At 33.1% G+C, this 18,039-nt stretch overlaps 1 long non-coding RNA gene across 1 annotated transcript; it reads left to right on the top strand.

The window, feature by feature from the left end:
- The first annotated feature begins 17,238 nt into the window (after nucleotides 1-17,238).
- On the top strand, nucleotides 17,239-17,653 carry LOC143190973 (uncharacterized). Its single transcript, XR_013004365.1, has 3 exons — nucleotides 17,239-17,354; nucleotides 17,417-17,491; nucleotides 17,570-17,653. It is a non-coding gene; the product is annotated as an uncharacterized LOC143190973 (long non-coding RNA).
- Nucleotides 17,654-18,039: the final 386 nt, after the last annotated feature.

Raw genomic sequence — 18,039 nt, 5'->3', positions numbered from 1 at the left:
CACACATCAATGAAGTTCTTGTAGTTTCGTATATTTATCAACCTCCCACTCCCTTCCGCTCCTTAATTGGGCGTCCGAATAATTCACATTTGAGCCACTTCATAAGATTTCTGGTCTATCTAAACTGTCTCAAATTGTCGTTATTTTGTGTTATTGTCTCCATCTAGTACAAGTTCACTGGAAAAAAATCATTACTGTCCTCAGTATTTTCATACATCCTATCATTGCCTTTAGGGTTCAGTCACAACAATCTCAACGTCATTTGGCTACTATAAAATTGTGATATTCGTTTTTAACAGGGGACCTTATATACAAAGAACAAGGACAAAGATAAATGTGCACGTGTATAAATATAATGTATATAATAAATGAAGTAAAGTATATAACAAACAAATATTAATATATAAATAAAATGTGTAATTCACAATGTTCATATTTGTTTTGTTAGCAATGTTACGCATGTTTTTATTTTTTAACTTTTTTGAATATAGATATATTGTCCAACTTATTTTAGTTGAAAATAACATTTTTTGAACTCGAAAAATAACTTAAAGCCGCAATCTGCCCAGCATTCTATCATTTTTAAATTAAACGCCGAATCATTAAAAATTAAGATTATAGTAAAGATTATAGTAAAAGTAACAATGTATATTTGTATATGTTTCCTGTCTATTTGTTATTATACATATATCTTCTCAGAACAGATAATTCATGTCGAAATATTACATCATTTAACAAATTTTATTGCAATAAATGGAATAAACTAAATAAAGAAAACGTAATCTAAGCAATACACATTTAGAGACACACAAACAAACAATATAAATAAAGTATTAAAAGAAATATTTGAATCAAAATAACTTCTCTTACATTTTCCTTTCGAATTGAGTTTTTGCTAAAATCTCTTAGGAACCACCGTTATAAACAATTTCGAATTGAGATTCTTGATCGACTGATTTCGAATCTGTAGATATATTGTCTATTCTGTTATCGATGCCATTTTCCTTAGTTGCTTCTTCTGCTTCTAACTGTTTTTTTTTTGGTATGGTTTTTCTAATTTCTTGTCTTAGAATTTAATCAGTGTCTTCTCTCCCCGAGCACTAGCTACATTATCTGCAAAAGAATTAGTGCCCATTATGTTCTTATACATATATACCAAATATACATGCTTGCACAGAGTATTCTTTATCGTATGCTCTGGACAGCTACAGACATACCTATACCCACAAATCTTACACACTCTACAATACAAAGTTTTACAACTATTCTTGCAGATTTAATTGATATTTACATTGTACATTCTGTTGTAATATTTGAATTCAAATTTGCCTGAATTTTGTTGAACTGTATATATTAACAATTATACGATCATGATAAATACTAGCATTTGAGCTTTCAATGTTCAAAATCCTTTTCCAAATTATCAGATCTACCAGATCATCTAACGAATCTAAGAATTTTTCAACTGACACTCTAGCAATTCTTCTAGTGTATTTGTTTTTAATACATTTTTCCAAGATTCTATTGCCATATTTGTATTAATTCGAAATATGTTTTAAAATATCTGTAAAATCAGAATGATATAATTATAATAACAATTAAACAGAAACCGTATAACAAACATGACCATATTTCATTCTAACCTTTACCATAATCTTCAAATAAGTTCTGTTTCAATATTATTTAACATAAAAATATATAATTTGTTCCATAACATCCTACAAAATTAGTGATATAAAATAATAATATTTTACTAATAATTCATTACTTATGCATTTATTTTCGCATTATCTGCCGGTAATTTTGCCTATGAAATAATGATATTACCTCAACAAAATGTAAATACAAAATTATCCTAAAAATGACATCTAACCTCAACTGTCGTACGAAAGCTATGATAGAGAAAGACGCGAATTGTGAAAACTGTCTGGCTAGATTAGAACAAGTGCGCGTGTGCAGTCCTAGTCAATAGAAACTTGTATAGGCATGGATGGATAGGTTTTTTACTGTCGTGTCATTATAGCCTTGTCTCATTATAGATTTCATGGATATATAAACTTAAAACTAATATACCGTACAAAAACCACATCACGTTTTTCTCACTGCGCCATTTCCTACCCTAAACAATCAAAACAAAGTTTATGAACAACAATAGCCCTCTCATCTTTATTTTCTTGCGTTTCACATCGGCGTCTGCTCACGCGCAACCTAACCAAACCAAATCAGACAGACAGAACCTACGCTAAGACGGCCTATGCGTTGACCTCTCTGACCTCTTCGACCTGACGTCCAGAGGGTGCGTCGCGGTCCTTAAACTCGGCATCGACGCCGGTCGTTCACCCACCCCCGGACCAGACAGAAATTCGGGCGGCGAGAAATCGGCCACCCGCACACAACCCCCATTTCTCCAGCCTAGGCCCAGACGGCCGATGGCTTTTTTCGTCTGTCTCCGCAGTAAAGACATTCACAGGGTGTTGCTCCTTTAAAAAGTTTTTAAAATCATCGAATCCTTAATAAACGACTTGCAAGTGTAGGTTTATTTGTATTATTTCAAGAATGTTAGGTGATCCTCTAGATAGATGCAGCTATAAAGCAAGTTGTGTTTTCATTATTTGAATCATGAATTTAAAAAACAATTAATTTTATTATCCTAGCCATATAGTGCGTCCAATGGAGTTCAAACTTACTTAGAAGGGAACTTAGAAATAGCTAAAATAACTGAATGTTTATGTAAAAAAAACATCATGCATAACTTTATTAGAACAGGATCGTTCCGTCCATTGGAACAATAGACCTCTTTAGACACTTTTTTTAGGAAATTAACACTGAAAGTACGTCCTGGTTTGCAAATAGTGTATTAAATACAAAACTACTTCTAATAAATCTGCAAATTGTGCAAAATTGCAATTGCTGCAAAATTAATATACAAATCAAATTATTACTATTGTTCTGTTGTACTTGTGTATTTCTTGTAGTTTGGTTCACTTCAATATTCTGATTTCTTCCTCTTTATTTAATTGATTTAACTAGACCAAACTTTATTTCATGTTTAAGGTGAAATCTTGGATAATCTCGTAGATTGATTTCCAGCTCATCGTACAGATCTTCATTATTTCGGATAATATTTAAGATATGCCAAACAGGCTTTATAATTGACTGATAAACCAATGTCTTTGATCTTAAATCAAGTTAGAAGTATCTTCCAACTAACCAGTGATGATTCCAATTTAATCTGTCATCGAATACTATTCCGAGGTACTTCGCAGATCTGCTTGAGTAAACGAGCATTCCTAAAGTGGTATACTTAGATTTTCATCCTTTCGTGGCAATGCAATATTTACTCGAACATATTTTCAGCTTTTGTCTTGTTGACTTTCACTTGTAGTTTTTCTAAAACTCTAGACAGACGTTTGTCTTTTGTCATGATGCCCGTGTCATCAGACAATATAAAAAATATTTTATTGTCATACAAAACATTTTAATAATAAATAATTTGAATATTGCAGATAGCAGCAAGAGAAGCATCTAGACCAGATTTGTTCTACAGGTTTGTGGTCTACAAGTATAAATATTTATGGTACCTTGAAACATCCCAAAAAGTTAATTTTAAGATTAATTTTATTTAAATAGCATCTATGTTACCTATCATGTCCCATCTTTTTTTAACAAATAGTCTCACAAAAAATGATTTTTTGGCTAATACATTAAGAATCTTATTAATGAAAATTATACAAATGTCACAGAATATGCTCATAATGAAACAGACAAGCCAACAAGAACAGTTTAGACTAAATCACGGCTGTACATATAAAATATATACACTTTGCCAGTTTATATTATCGACGAAAGTATTTGATTATCGTTCTTGCTGATTTTGGCTATGTTTTCGATTATACATGTACTGGTGTCCATTCTGTGCGACTTTATAAGTTGATTAACTGTATCAAATTCATGCGGATACTTTGTAAATGGTCCATAAACTGGAGATGGGTTCGAAATGTTGATTCGAATTTATTTGCAATCCGAGTCGGTGTTCGCCAATAGAAATAAATAAAATAAACAGAAAATATTAACAACAGATGGAATTGTTTGAATATATTTCTTAATTGAGGGGGAAAAGAATTCCTCACAGACTTCTATGTTAAAATTCATGTTGTTTATAAAAGATGTAGTTGATAAGTACTAAATATATATGGACTAAGTCCTACGGTGCCAACCGTTTTATTAGTTAAAAGAAATGATTCAGGTTTTTGTATGTTACGTAAAAATTATCTGGAATGTTTCCTATAAAAACACTTACATTATTACTTAAAAATTATAATTAATTATAATTAATATAATTATAATTAATCTATCAATATTAATATTCTATAAGGCGATCTAGTTTTGCATTTTCATATGCCTTGTGTTAAAAATAATGCAGAAGATCAACGTAATAAATTAATAGTACGCTTCAAAATCAGGAGCATATGAATGGGATGGAGTATTTAAAGACGGCTTGGAAGTTGTCTAGATTGACAAAATAGAAAACATCTAGCATTTGGTTTAGGAGCCGAAATAGCTCAATATTGTGCAAGAAGCTGCTAGTTCAAGGAATACGTTCTGTATCATATATTATATTTATTCAGGTAATAAAGCAATTCAGTTAAAATATTTCATATTTTAAGTATTAAAAATCTATTGCATTAGGTCCAGTTTTGTTATAGTTATATTTTAGTAATTTAAGGCTACTTTGTAATATAAAATTGAAGATGATCTGTCTTCAAGTCTTCAATATAGAGAAGTACGCTTTATTGATCAATCTGATCTAAAGAAGCAATTTTACCACCTCTCATTTGCTCCCATTTCATGAATGGTTACTCCATCACTTCTTCCCCTATAATACCTCACAAATAGATATTTGACTATGTGAAACAGAATGATGAATACACTGAATTGGATCAATTATATTCAGGTGTTTCGAAGGGCAGTGTCCTTGGACCACTGTTATACGACGATTTTATCATCTCATTTTTCTCAATTTTTCATAACAAAGTCTTAAGTAATATCATAGATACACCCAAGTACTATAGGAATGATTACTGACACTGAGATCTTCAAATATCTACTCAGGATATCAGGAGAATAACAAAGAGACATGATATTAATATCAAGGTATTGCATCTCACTTGGATAACAATCGAACGGGACACAGACTTAAGAAGATTAAACTATTTTTCTAGTACTGCACTGAGGTCTATTTAACAGAAAAACCACAGTTTACATACATTAATATTATTAGTATAAAGCCTAAATAAAGACTAAGTAAGGACTTCTCTTAGATGTATACCAAGTTTTTAAGTATCTGTAAAAAAGAAATTGAAAGTTAGTTAATAGTAATTAAAGAGATCATCAACTGTTTCATATCTAGAGGCAATTCGTGAAATATTGAATCATATTGTGTTTATACCAAACTCATTGATCGATTAGAGTCAATCAAAAAATATTTTGGGTTTCGTATCCGCCACTGCCCTGTGAATTAATCCAATTCTCCTTCCTCAACTCCCCTACCCGCTCCCCCAACAAACCGCAGAGTTTCGTAATCGACTATACATGTCCACCCGACCGACTACGATAGAATCGTCAAAGTAGATGAGATCCGAACCAGAGGTCCCCGACCGTCCATCGTCCGGAAGTTTCGAGGAGAGCGGTTGGGAGGACAGAGGAGAGGCTTAACGAAAATCGAAATGATGAGGATGGACGTTTAATCCGGCATCGATGGATTTTAATATGCGCTACAACGTTTCGCAATTTGCTCCTACATGTGCACGTGAAACCGTCGACGTCTCCGGGGACTCCAGCGAGAAGGAAGAAAAAGCCATTTCCGGTATTCTCGAAACGTTTTAGTCCAGGATTAAAGGATAACGGATTCTGGATTATATTTTCCAGCTCATTAATAAAACAAAACAATTTGTGCATTGGAAGCATGTACATATTTATATTATAATGGAAATATAATAGTGGTAACATATTTATATTAATATCAATATTTCTTTTATTTATATAACTTATTTATTTAAAATTTAGTTTTTACCAAAAAACCTGTTGTTGATGATGGTTTGTGGATGTTGGTTAAATGGTATGAATCTGGATAGAGACAAAAAGTAAAATAAAAACAGAAACTATTGTACAAAATTTTTTTTTTTTAATTGCTCTTCGTGAATCCACAATCTGCCCTATTGGCAATAAGTATTTCTTCTGTCTATATTATATATACATGGCATGTAGAAAATCACTTCATTAAGCAATCTTCTGTATATAAAATAAAATATTATCTTAATTAATTAGTCTTATTCTAATGCTTATTCTAAAGTCTACATATGTCCAGTAATTAGATCAAGTGGTGTTAAACGTTTTAGTCTACGCACTTCACTATCACGTCGCATATTTAGCTGATTAGCGAGTACATTGGGATGCACTGATACTTTTTCGAAGTACTTCACACAAACACGTTGGATTACACTCGTTATAGGTTCTAGAGGAATATCGCGTTGTATCACTTTATTTGAAATATAGTACGGAGCATCAACAATGGCACGCAACACCTTATTTTGGAACCGTTGAATGATGGATATATTAGATTTGCTAGCGGTACCCCAAAGTTGAATTCCATGTCCAAATGGGCTTGAATATAGACTCATACAGCAATACCTTGTTATCTAATGATAACTTGGATTTGCGCCCAATGAGCCAATACATTTGATATAATTTTAGTCCCAGTTGTTTCCGTTTAGAGAGTATGTGCTTCTTCCAGGTTAGGCGTCGATCTAAATGCATACCAAGATATTTAACATGCTCTGCTTGGGGGAGTTGACGATGATTGATGTTCACTGCTGGACATGTTCTTCTACGCAGGGTAAACGTTATATGCGTGGATTTTGATTCATTGGCTTTAATGCGCCATGTCTTCAACCATAATTGTATTTGCTCCAGGTACAAAAAAATAAAATCATGTAGTTATAGAGATGTAAAAAATAAAAAGGAGAGATAATAACTGATGATAAAAAATAAGGGATGAGCGGAATACTCTCAGAAGCAAGTGCTCAAGAGCCAAAATAATAAAAATATACCGATCAATAAGAAAGAAAAACCAAGACACAAAAGAGATGACAATGAAAAATCTGCAGAATATATTGAAATTTAAAATATAATATAGGAAGAAGAATGAGTCCCGCGGGATCGTCAATTTCACTCTTTGTCACGAAACACAAAAAGGGAGTTAAAAGAGACTTTAATAGGTATATATTCTATAATAGTTATGTTAAGCACAGCTATGAAAAGTTATGAACAGATAACATGAAACTATCTAAAGTCCACAATAAATAAAACAATAACAGAATCCCAGAATGAATTTCAAAAATTAAGTAATATACAACAAATCCCGCTGCCATTTTGATTGCCTATAACTTTGCTTAAAGAAATAAGTTAAAGTATAGATTATTTAGTTAATAATAAGTTAATAGCCAAGAAATTTGGTTTTCATAAAAAGTTTATTTGGTCTTTACATTTTTTTTCGTTATGATTGAAAAATTATATCGGCTAAATGGTGACCGCGATTCGCTATGCAACTTTCGGCTCTTTTTAAGGCATTCTACATGAAATCCTGCAACATCAAAGTCTGAATTTCTTGAATTTTGTGACGAATATTGCCTTTAAGATATTGAATCGTTTGGGGCTTATTCACATAAACTTTTGAGGTTAAAAAACCCCATAAGAAAAAGCCTGATGTTATTAAATCCAGAGATCTAGCTGGCCATGCTAAATCGCCTCTTCGCGAAATTAGTCTTCGTGGAATAACGTCATTCAATAATTAAATTATTGAACGAGCTGTGTGTGCTGTGGCCCCATCTTGCTGAAATCACATGTCCTCTAGTCATTGCTCTTCCATTTCAGGCACAACAAAATTTCGAATCATTTCAGTTCAGTAAAAACACTAACTGCAACACCTTGGTCATCTAAAAAAAGGGATCAATGATGTATCTAGCATAAATACCACACCATACAGTTTTTTTTAGTGGATAGAATGATGTTTCATGAATTAATTGAGGATTATGTGTTCCCCGACAATAGCTGTTCTGTTTATTGACGTGGCCACTGAGAGGAAAACGGACTTCATCATTCATTATCAATTTAGACGAAAAATCTTCAATTTTACCCGACAGCCTTAGGATTGCATTACTGTACTCAACTCGAAAACTAAATCACTCGAAAGAGTACAATCCCAAGAAATATTATGGACTATATTAAAAGAGGAGTAAGCTATAAAATGTTAGGTGTAATTCAAGAAATACAACAGATGGGAAAATACTTTGAAACCCATGCTATATATTGATCTTATTAGATCTTGTTACATTTTGTAATACATATGTATTGCTCAGTATTGTTATTAATTACATTTTAGTGAATTATACGCTTCGTTCTATGTTGGCTAAAACAAGCGATCCATGAAATGTATATCAGACATCGAAAGTTTAGCAAGAGTATCTATGAGGGAAAGAGCTAAATTGTTCAACATTTCACGAGCGACAGTATCCAGAGTAATGAAAGCAAATACAAAATATAGTAAAGCATTATTGACCAAAAGAAATACTGCGCAAAACCAAAAGATAACTAATAGAAAATGTCGAAAATTAAAAAATATTTGTGATCAGAAAGCATAAAACTACCACCCAAAAATCACAGCAGAAATCAATACTAACTTGAATAATACTGTTTCGCCAAAAACAGTATCGTGGAAACTCCACAAAGATGACATTCATAGAAGCGCTGCGACAGCAAGAATCTTTATAATAGAAATCAACGTTAAGCTCGTTAAGCGAAAGAAGTGGTGTAGCGATCGTAAAACTTGTATACTTGAGGATTTCAATAATATGGTATGGGCCGATTAATAATAGTTTAAATCATTTCCTACAAACAGTCGTGTTTATGTATAAAGAACCTCAAAAGAAGTTTATGATCCGAACAACCTGCTTACTACAGTCAAACATAGGGGAGGTTCCGATATGATTTTGATTTTTAATTCAATTTGAATAGCAATATTGTGGTTTTCAGCTCAGATCTGTCACATCTGGCCACACTTCAATAACCTGGTCACAACTGGCCAAGTTATTGAAAATCACCATTATGGGAACCGTTTAACTGTTTTAGAGCAGGTAGTGGGGAATAGATTTCCATCTCCAACATAATTCAGGTAATTCATGGATGTTTTGGTACAGGAATGGGACAATATTCCATTGAAAACTATTTAGACATTCTACGAATCTATTCCGCGAAAAATTTCAGCTGTTTTAAAACCAAATGGCGACTTAATAATTTACTAATAAATAAATATTGTGTATGAGTTAGGTATTATTATATTATTTGTTCATCCCCTGTATATAACACAAACAGGAGAGAAAAATATCAGAAAAGGATAATTCACAATGAATAATACACTCTACCCCTAATGAGTACTATAAAAAAATAATTCAATAAAATGATAATTCAAGCAGCGGAAATAAATATATAAAATAAATATCTTGGAAGAATGAGAAGAGTAAGAACGACGAGCATGATGAGAAATACAGACATTGAAAAAATCCCAGAAGAGAGGGGAGAAAAAAGGAAGAGGTTGATTCCAACTTCAACATCAGAGTTTTTTTTGAGTTTGATTATTTTAAGACGTAAGTTGAAAACATGCTATTTTGATTTAAAATATATCTAAAATACATGCCTATGTGGTAAAATATATCATAGAGCACTTATATTCTAGTGTTGTTTGTCCAAAAATTGTTGATTTCAATCCAGACTATCACAGACTCTTATCTAGATCTCCTCATATCTGCTTGAATATTTATTCCTGGATAATCAGAGGGCGGAGAAACATTTCTTATATTTTCAGAGTTAGACATTGTTCCATGACGCAAAAATTCCATGTAAATTGATTGCTCAGAAGTATGTTCGAGTAAATGAATCATACTTCACAATTACTGGCTTCACTGTATACAATAACTTACTTAGATTAAAATGCAATGCCTAGAAAACTACTTCGTTAACGTGTTATATTTCTTGTATGTTAACCATTAAATAGAATCGCGGTTGTGTAATATGTAATAAAATTTTATAATAAAATTTGAACACTCTTCGAATTTCTGAACGAGGATCCATTTATTAAGTTTTTGTTCTGCTCTCGGCCAAAAACACTCACCCACCTTCAGGTAGCTATAAAAGCTGAACATGTTTTAAAATTTATTAATCTTTTTCAGTTATATGATGCTTCAATGATCTTCAAGCAAGTGCGAAACATTTCTTTAGATGTATCTGCAATATGAGCTAGTGTTCGCCAAAGAGATGTCGTCTCCCTACTACTTTTCAACTTTCGAGTCTGCCGGCTTTATGAAGTGGTCAAAGCGATAGGACAACGTCCTAGAGTTGCCATAATCCTGCTTTGGCATGGATGGACTTTATGTTTGGAATTTGTAGTTAATAATCTCTTTGGATATAGTCTCTAAGTCGGCCACTGGCCAGACGGCAGACCTAATGTCGAGGACCATGGTTAAGAGCCCACGTTAAACACTAGGTCCAGTGCAGATAAACCCTCGTTGGTAAAAAAGATATAAATTAAAATATATTAAAGAAATTTTCAAGACTTTTAAATAGGGCATAGCGTTCAATATGATACTGTAAATTTCTTGGGCGGTCTGATATCTGGTATTCATTAATGATGGCTCTATATCAGCTGATATAGATGTTGAAATTTTTAGAGCGGAATATAAATTACAGAGCCACATGTCTTCAGAATTAATGAATAGAGGATCAAAGTATTGACATCTGACAATCAATGCGATTCACTTAGAACACGCCCAGAAGTTCAAATGCTTTGAGCCAGTAATGCGTGGTCAAGAACAAAAAGGTGGAATTTAATAGCAGAATAGGTTATGCTCTAGCAGCATTTGCATTTCGGTAAGAGGGTTCCTATTAGAAATTAAGTTATTTGTTTAAAATGCAACAATCAATGTACAGTTGAGGGACAAATCCAGAGACACAGGTTACAATTGGTTTGTACATGTCTGTCGACTAAAAGATGAACGAATTCATCATAGGCTTATATGACGAAATCGACTTTTTGGATGAAAGTCACAACAGCAGCTTCGAGAAAGATATGTATTAAAATACTAAAAACGACATGAGATATATACAATACGAGATTAATAGCCAACTGTATAACTCGCAGTACCAAAAACAGTGATTGGATGAGAGGTATACATTCTCCCACTAATATTCCTACTATAAGTATTTAGATGAAAGAATTCATTTTTATTTTGTATGACTAAAAACCGGAATCGTATCAAACCAGAGCCCTCATCCCACTTTAATAGCTCTAACTTTATGAATTTTGATTAGTTTAAATATGTTTTATTATCCCTTTTCTTAAATATTTATTTATATTATAACATCTAGGTCGGAATACATCCTTGAACAATGAATATAACAATGAACATTATTCGTACACTATCCGAAACCCACCAACTTCCTTCCAGTAAAACTTTTCAATATTTAGGATTAATTCCCTTCAGGTGGGCATTGTCGCCATCTGTTGGCGACGCCTTCTATTACGCTATACAGGAGACAGTATCGACCAGAGGCAACTAACGTCCGCCCCCGACCTACCTTACATTGGCCCACTGGCCGACTACGACCGAGTGCAGGAGGAAGTGCGACGACGTAAGAGTGCCCCAGGCTGCAACTGCCGCCACCTAGATTTCGTTGACGGCGTAGGTGTTACCTAAAAAAGGATTTTCGGCAATATCCATCGACGTAATACCGCTTGGACAGCGCATTATACCTCCATTACATGATAAATAAAGTTTATCCTTAATTTTCTCTATATATATGTTAGTCACATTAGGGAAATACTGATTATAGTGGTTTACTATAACATGTTTTTAGAGATTCTATGGAAACTACTCCTATGCATCTTTTTAAAATATTGTTCAGTTACATAAATCAAAGAGGACAATTTTTTATAAAAAATCGGTCGTGGCTGGCTCAGTAGTGGCCCCTTCTCAAGCCAATTGGCAATTGTTTGTACAGTATGTCTAGAGAGAAAGTTGGAATTTCAAAGAATTGTATACATAACGGGTTTTCTGTTTTATATAATATATTCTCCAAATGCTGTTCATCCCTTCTTACATACTCATCTAAGCGTATCAATATTTAATGTACATATTTTCCGTTGTATCCCAAAAAAATAGGAAAGATTATGACAGCTGAAGTTTTTCTTAAAACATAAAAATTTCCCTATAAAGCTTGCACTAATTCATTTATGTGAGGATTGTAGGATACAAGGGTATTTTGATAACATTTGCACATGTTAATATTTTAGGAGTTATTTATTTATTAAGTGCTTACCTGAACTGAATCATTTTGGGGATACCTTTTTCAAAATCCATTCAATGAATTCAAATCCGTATAACTATCAGCCCAAAGAAATATTTTCGTCTTCATCATTTTCCTTTCTTAAATAGTAAGAAAGAATAATAAGAATAATAAGATACTAATAATAAGATACTCAAGAGTTGTCAATTACTGCTTTTGGAAAAGATATATTTTATAAGACTATATAACTTCACTTAACTAATTTCAATAACTTTCTTTCGCAGTTTCCACACAAAAAAATCTTGAATCCAAGACCGTATTTGCTTAACTCTAAAAGGTAATGATTATTTACTTCAGTTTATAAAAACAGATATAAAATTAACAAACCTAATACAGCATCAACTTATGAATAAACTAAATAATGTTATCCTCAAATCCTGACGCTTTTATTTTATTTTTTCAAACATCCTTCATTCAGTCACATTTTCATAATTTCATACAAAACACGTTATATTATAAAAAAAAATAAAATAAAAAATTTGTCAAAAAAGCACGATGTTAAAATCCATCAAAATACAATTTGAATTCTCCTCAAAATTAACAAGAGAAATAACATCTAAAACAAAAATGACCTAATAATAATTCCAAAATAAACCTTATTCTACTAAATAATCTAAATAAATATTAATCATTTAGAAATCCGCCAAAAAGAGTAACATAAACAAATTTACAGATAACAATTTAAAAAACCCTTGTTTATCCCGAAATGGTCAAAAAGGGCCGGGATCCAGGGATCGATAACAATATCAAAAAGGCTTTCGTGTAGCCTACCCTATCCTAATCTATCAGAAAGTTCCTTCAGAGTTTGTGGTAGGTTTTCATTTAATATGTCTTTCAAGGCACTGTCTTCGAACTTTTTTGGTCATCCAAGCTATTCCTTGCCACTGATGTCAAAATTACCAATTCTAAATCATTTAAACTGAAATCCACAATTATTACATGATTGCAGGATCACTTTAAGGCTTTATCAGACTTTTAACCAAAAGCATTTAATCAAATAAGTTTTGAACGTTCCATGATTAGTATTTTTATACATTGAATAGCGCAATAGTATTAGTACAACACTGTTATTTTATGTGAAGATATGTTAAAGTCATCAAATTTAACAGTTAGATTAGATTGTTTACCACTTGTTTACATAGATACATTTTCACCAATAGATATCGATGATCAAAATACATACAAGCGCATAATCAAAAGTTATTTTTGAATTATTTATTGAAGCTTCATTTAAATCAATAAAAATTCAGTGCATGAAATTTAGATATTTCTTCGGATTCGAAGCCGTATTATTTCTCCTATTGTTACATGGAAATTCTGCTATCGTCATATTAATTAACGATTTTATAACGTTTCTCTTTCCGCGCTTACAGTTTCGAAGATCCTTTGAAGGCCCAAGAACAAAAGGATAAACCGCAAAACGTACCGGTCGGAAAATATCCGGATCCCTAATGAAGCTCGAAACTCACCAATACACGGACCGGCAGAACAAAGCGACGCCCATCGACGCCGCCCGGCCACCAGGACGACCGCCCGGATGCATTTTTTCCGACATGCAACGGCGACCTGATCTCCCCCCGATCGCTAATTCACGGCGCGAGATCCAAAAACTGCATCCGGATACGTTTTCCGCGGAAATGCATAATCTACCGTGCATCCAGATAGACGGAACGCGATCCGATCAAAGTGTGCCGAGACGAGCGGCAATTTTCACGGTGGAAACTGGCGAGTTCCTTGTTAGTGGTCCTCGGCCATAAGCACCACGTTTGGATTTGCTAATGCAGCGATTTTGGTTCAATGGTCCGATCTATCATCGCACAGTCCCTTTATGTAGAACAACTGTCTCCTGAAGCATTTAATGAACTGGTGGTTATGTAAAATAATTTTCATACTAGTCCATCAAACTGTTGGCTTTGAAAAAACAATCATAAATACTTGGTTTCGGCTTCTGACACTTAATAAAATATTTTTAGTATCTTTTTATTATACTATAGTTCATTTTTTAGGAAATTTAGTATAGATTATATACGAAACCAATAATAAGTCCATTTAACACTATGCGCTTCGAGAATGGAACTAAGGATGGTTTAAAAATAAAAATAATAGGTGGGATAAAAATTAAATACGCCTTTTTATGTTTTAAAACGAATTTATTCATATATTAATTTCAATCAAGTTTGCCGAAATATTGTTTATGAAATGAAGGTATTTAAAACATAAAACTTTTATTTTATTTTAAAATTTATCTCATTTTATGAAAAGAAGAGGCGACTCTTTGAACCGCAATACAAAACGATACCGAGGGCTTTTGTCTATTAGAAAACAGCGCATTTCTTAGCGAAACCCATCTCACTTGTTACACCATTTTGTCTTAAAATACATAGTCCTTGCACGTGGCGCAACTTATTACCAATTGTAATGCTTGTACTGGGAATCCACAGACTAACAAGTCATTTGAAAATTCCCCGGCTTACCATAGTAAAACACATTTTTTTAGCAAATTTAGTTTTTTTATCCAACATAACTCTGTTCAAGGGTGATACACTGATTATAGCGACCCTCCAACTTTTCTATCCCATTTTTGTAGTACGATTTGTCCTTTGCTTCAAATTAGGCGCCTGTTTCACCGATCACCTCTTTATTCGACGAAAATTTCTTCCCAGCGAGCATTCTTTTGAGATCTGAGAACAGGAAATAGTCGCTGAGGGACCAGATCAGGAGAATATGGTGGATGGATGGATTCTTGCCTTCGTTTTCACGGAATTATGATACGGTGTATTGTCTGGGTGAAGCAGCACTTTCCTTTTCTTCAAATGCGGCCGTTTTTCGGCGATTTCGTCCTTCAAACGGTTCAATAACGCTGTATAATAGTCGCTGTTGATGGTCCTTTTTCAAGGTAGTCAATGAAAATGATTCCATGCGCATACCAAAATACAGGCGCCATAACCTTGCCAGCCGACTGTTGTGTTTTCCCACCCTTTGGAGCGGGTTCATCGTGTGCACTCCACTCGGATTGGACTCGGATTGAACTGTCGATTGGACTTCTGAGTGAAATGACGGAGCCATGTTTCATCCATTGTCACCTATCGATGCAGAAACTCGGGTTTATTTCGCTTGATCATCTTCAAACAGTGCTCCGAATCATTAACTCGTCGTTGCTTTTGGACAAAAGTGAGCTCGTACGGCGCCAATTTGCACAGAACATTCTTATACCGAAATATTCGTAAATAATATGATGTACACGTTCAGTTGATATATTTAGAGTGCCTGCTATTTCATTCCATTTCAATTCACGGCCATTCAAAATCATTTTGTGGATTTTTAAATTGTTTTCATCGGTAACAACCTTTTTTGGGCGTCCACTGCGTTCACCGTCTTCGGTGCTCATTTCACCACGTCTAAACATAACATACCAATCCTTGATGGTTGATTTTCCTGGGGCAGTGTCCGATAACTCGGCATCAAGCCAAGTTTTTGCTTCAACTGTATTTTTTCCCTTCAAAAAGCAATATTTTATCAACACGCGAAATTCCTTTTTATCTATTTTTTCTTATGGGAATAGTTTATGGCTAGGGGTCTTTGAACACTTTCGATTAACTGTTTGTGATCTTACAGCTATCATACTTTTGACTAAACTCCACTTAACTACACCGGGGAATATTTAGAGTAAATGATGAGCGTTTACAACGTCAACTTGTCTTCTTTTCTTTATAAATAATTAGGTTCTGATTAATTGAACGAATTTAAAAGAAAACAATCTTTTGACCTCTCCAGAATTCTACGGACTCAGCTAATTATGTAATGTAAGGGGGTTTAAAACACAAATGCTTAACATATCTACTTAATCACATTTCAGTGATATAACATAGGACCTGGATTATTGCCAGAACTATCAGTCGATGCAATATTGGTGTAACAAATTTTATTCTCTAAAATACACCGAACGAAGTCATTTATACGCGAATTACAATAAAATTACTAGGAAAATCGCCATTTATAATATTTTAAATTCTAACTTATTTATATTGTGATAATTAACACGTGTCCAATATCGCAAAACGAAGTTTCAATAAATGTACCACTTAAAAAGTTATTTGTATCTCTAGAACTAGAGCAAGCCGGTATTTTTTATGATAATACTTTAATTTACCAACAAAAATGTATGAGAATAGATTATTTTTGGCATTATTGGCCAATGTTATACAAGTATACGACAGTAACCAAAAACTTCTTATAGAAAATACGTTTCTACTTCTCAACCATTTACATAATAAAGCTTTTTAACAATTCAGACAGTCAACATCAAATTTTAACCCACCTTGCCCATAATCAGTGTCATTAAAAGTCAGAGTCATTTACGTCATATTCACACGTATACATTCAGTACAGTAACTTCACAGCATTAGGAAACAGTCCCTATAACCCGAATCTTCTCTACTTGGAAACTATATAACTGATGTATATTACTGGTTTATTTTTGGTATATATGTTGATATAAATGCTCTAATTAGTGAATTTGACATAATTATTGTCAATTCCTAACTGTATATATCTTATGGGTAAAATTATCAGTATTTTTTAATATTTATTATACCATATATGTTTCAGATACAAAAATCAATTTTTATATTCACAAATATTTATTTTCAGACTGGAACTGCCTGGATTTGAACTGCCGGTGTTCAGAACACACAACGAAAGACGACAGTAAAAAGCACGACAACATAAAGTGTTGACTGGCTAGAAATGCACATGCGCATTTGTTCTAATCTAACCTTGTTAGTTTTCTCAACTACGCATCCTTTTCCATATACGATATGTATTTACATTTGGTTGAGGTAATATATTTATTTAATAGGCAAAATTAGCGGCAGATAATGCGAAAATAAGTGTATAAGGTATGAATTATTAGCAAATTAGTAATCAATTAGTAAATCAGTTTATAACACTAATTTTGTAGATTTCTATGGAACAAAGGGTATATTTTTAAGTTAAATATTATGGAAACAGAACTTATTTGAAGATTATTGTAAAGGTAAGAATAAAATATGGTCATGTTTGTATACGTTTTCTGTCTATTTGTTATTATACTTATATCTTTCTGATTTTATAGATATTTCAAATGATGAAAAAAGCTAAATGTTTAAATGAAGTGTCACGAACTTTCAGATTAGTGTAAATATAAAATGTACTTAATGCATACTGTATAGATGACATTTCACATGGATTATTGCTAGAACTGCCACGAAAAGCAATCATCATGTTGACATATATATTTAATGCCTGTTTAAGGCTGAAGCATGTCCCGGAATGCTTTAAGGTGGCACAAATAATTATGCCCAAAAAACTGACAAACCTATTTCGCTACTAGCTGCAATATCAAAGCTATTTAGGAAATTAATATTTAAACGTGTTAAACATTTGGTAACAATACCAGATTTCCAGTTTGGTGTTCGAAATCACCATTCAACAATCGATCAAGGGCACAGAGTAACTGCGGCTATTGAAAGAGCATTTGAAGAAAATAAATACTGCCCTGTAATATTCCTGGATGTCTCACAAGCTTTTGATCGGGTTTGGCAT

This window comes from Rhynchophorus ferrugineus, unplaced genomic scaffold (assembly GCF_030347505.1).
Source record: "Rhynchophorus ferrugineus isolate W39M unplaced genomic scaffold, kcgeb_rfMv2 rfM1, whole genome shotgun sequence".
NCBI lineage: Eukaryota > Metazoa > Arthropoda > Insecta > Coleoptera > Curculionidae > Rhynchophorus > Rhynchophorus ferrugineus.
This window is presented reverse-complemented; position numbering and strand designations above follow the sequence as displayed.